Genomic DNA, 3,197 nt, shown 5'->3' on the forward strand with positions numbered 1-3,197 from the left:
AGCCAGCGATCCACGCGCGTGCGACCGTCCAAGTCACAGCGTTCGACGAAAACCTCCTCCCTCGGCCAGGCACTCGGCGCCAGCAGGGGAGACAGGATCAGACGCCCCGCCGGCCACTTAAGGCCGAGGACGAACCACGAGACGGGCGGCTGCAGCAGCGGGCGGCCTGCAGCTCCCAGCACTCTCAATCGATCAACCATCGAGTCGGGTCAGCGTGTCAAACCGGCGAGCTCCACGGTCAGGCCGGCGGCGCACCAGCACCGGACCTCCGCGGCTCCCTTCACTCTTTCCACTGCCAGCCAACCGAGAGACGGACCCAATGCGGACGTGCAGAGCTTAGGCAGACCCCCCACTGGAGGCTCAACACTTCGTGGCAGCTCCGTGTCCCAGAGACCAGGAGGGTTGGCACACACACACAGTGTGAACCACCGACAGCCATTCTGGGACCGGTGACAGCCGTGCTGGCCCCACTGCCACGACACAGACGGACGCCAGGCCGCGCTCCCCGGCGGGGGGATGGCGTCGAGCCTGACGAACGGAATGTGCAGGGTGGGGGGGAAAGGCCAAGCGCTCCGACGCCGGAGGGCTCCGGAGTCTGAACTTAGGGGGACAAAGAGGACGGGTCCTCTGCGACACCCCAGCCGCGCTCTCGCCAGCCAAGGCGAGTGCGATTGATTGCCAAACGACCCTCAGACAGGCGTGGCCCCGGGAAGAACCCGGGGCCGCAAAGTGCGTTCAAAGTGTCGATGATCAATGTGTCCTGCAATTCACATTAATTCTCGCAGCTAGCTGCGTTCGTCATCGACGCACGAGCCGAGTGATCCACCGTCAAGAGTTGTCTGAGTTTGTTTTAGGTCTCTCCCTCGCCAGAGGAAAGCGACCCGGACCGCACATACGCTCCCCACCTTGAGCTACAGCCACCTGCACGCCGGCGTGCGGGCGGAGCAGGGTGGCGTGAAGCGATGGGGAGCACCATCCTGGTGCGGCCCGCAGAAACATACGTCTATTGGGGGGAGGAGGACAGGGCGCCCAAGAGGCGATGCGTGCCCCAACGCACCGCAGCGACGGAGGCAGGATCACCGCCACCATGTCGCCCGCCTAGTATCACGAGGCGTGCAGCAGCTTTGCCCTAGGAAAAGCAGAGGCGGGAACGGGCACCGGCCATCGGTTCGGCAGCGTCACTGACGCGTGCACGTGGCGGCGTGTCGGCGAGCGGACTTCCTGCGAGGAGGCGGGGGCGGCACTCGCCCGAGCAGACGCCCGCCCGGCCCAGCCACCGCCGAGGTGGACTGGGAGTCGCGGCAACGGCTCGTCATACTCGTTCCCACACTCACAGCGCAGCTTGCCCGCAAGCCACCGACCACCGATCGACGCCAGGCGCCCCGACCGAGAGCGGGATCGCTCGTTCGCCCTGCTGGCAGTTCGCTGGGGATCACTACTGCACGGAGCTCGGAGACCGACGGGCGGCAACTCGAGAGTCTTTAAACCACCACCCCCATCCCGCAAGTGCAAAGAGGCTGTATACGCACAGACGGGTGAGGGGAATAGGTACCCCGTCGGGTTTGAAGGGAGCGTGACTAGATAGCAACGATGTAAACCCAGCCGATTTGGGAGCGAAAGACCGGCGCCTGCATCACCGGCTTCGTTTCCCGTGGCTGGAGAGTACACCGAAACCCTCCGTCTGTCGCGAGCTCCCGACGACGCGGTGCCGCCAAGCAGCAGGGCCGGACCTGGTGTGGCTCCCCTCGTCGATCACAGACCGGTCGGCACTACTGACGAGACGGTGGAACGGGCTTCGCCCCTTGTGACGAAGGGTGATGCGAACCCGCCCGCCCGCGTGCGTTCGGGGTGGACTCGGCAAACGGAGATTTGAAATCGGAAAGTGTCCTCCTGCCCCGCGCAGGTAGGCGCCCAACAGTTGTGGGGGGTTTGGCGGTGACCACGGCTGCAGGGCCTGCTACCCCGACGAGCTCTCCTGCTGGCCCCGAAACCACCCTCGCGAGACAAGTTGAAACGGAAACGGGCGTACCCCCAAGCCGACGATCCTTTCTTATTTGTTACTTTTTTTTTCACTTGCTCGAGTTGTGGCGATTTGGCGGTGACCACGGCTGCAGGGCCTGCTACCCCGACGAGCTCTCCTGCTGGCCCCGAAACCACCCTCGCGAGACAAGTTGAAACGGAAACGGGCGTACCCCCAAGCCGACAGAGATCCTTTCTTATTTGTTACTTTTTTTTTTCACTTGCTCGAGTTGTGGGGGTTTGGCGGTGACCACGGCTGCAGGGCCTGCTACCCCGACGAGCTCTCCTGCTGGCCCCGAAACCACCCTCGCGAGACAAGTTGAAACGGAAACGGGCGTACCCCCAAGCCGACGATCCTTTCTTATTTGTTACTTTTTTTTTTCACTTGCTCGAGTTGTGGGGGTTTGGCGGTGACCACGGCTGCAGGGCCTGCTACCCCGACGAGCTCTCCTGCTGGCCCCGAAACCACCCTCGCGAGACAAGTTGAAACGGAAACGGGCGTACCCCCAAGCCGACGATCCTTTCTTATTTGTTACTTTTTTTTTCACTTGCTCGAGTTGTGGGGGTTTGGCGGTGACCACGGCTGCAGGGCCTGCTACCCCGACGAGCTCTCCTGCTGGCCCCGAAACCACCCTCGCGAGACAAGTTGAAACGGAAACGGGCGTACCCCCAAGCCGACGATCCTTTCTTATTTGTTACTTTTTTTTTCACTTGCTCGAGTTGTGGGGGTTTGGCGGTGACCACGGCTGCAGGGCCTGCTACCCCGACGAGCTCTCCTGCTGGCCCCGAAACCACCCTCGCGAGACAAGTTGAAACGGAAACGGGCGTACCCCCAAGCCGACAGAGATGCTTTCGCTCCTGTTACTTTTTTTTTCACTTGCTCGAGTTGTGGGGGTTTGGCGGTGACCACGGCTGCAGGGCCTGCTACCCCGACGAGCTCTCCTGCTGGCCCCGAAACCACCCTCGCGAGACAAGTTGAAACGGAAACGGGCGTACCCCCAAGCCGACAGAGATCCTTTCGTACTTGAACCAACACAAAGTTTGTCACGTTTTATTTTTACGAGTGATCGACCGTCAAGATTTGTCTCTGAGTTTGCTTAAGGTCTCTCCCTCGCCAGAGGAAAGCCACCCGGACCGCACATACACTCCCCACCTTTAGCAGCAGCCACCTGCACGCC

At 62.1% G+C, this 3,197-nt stretch overlaps 1 non-coding gene across 1 annotated transcript; it reads right to left on the minus strand.

Annotated features, from left to right (window-relative positions):
• Positions 1–683: 683 nt before the first annotated feature.
• Positions 684–837, minus strand: LOC140474268 (5.8S ribosomal RNA). The gene has a single exon (XR_011958972.1). It is a non-coding gene; the product is annotated as a 5.8S ribosomal RNA (ribosomal RNA).
• Positions 838–3,197: the final 2,360 nt, after the last annotated feature.

This window comes from Chiloscyllium punctatum, unplaced genomic scaffold (genome assembly GCF_047496795.1).
Source record: "Chiloscyllium punctatum isolate Juve2018m unplaced genomic scaffold, sChiPun1.3 scaffold_909, whole genome shotgun sequence".
NCBI classification, from domain to species: domain Eukaryota; kingdom Metazoa; phylum Chordata; class Chondrichthyes; order Orectolobiformes; family Hemiscylliidae; genus Chiloscyllium; species Chiloscyllium punctatum.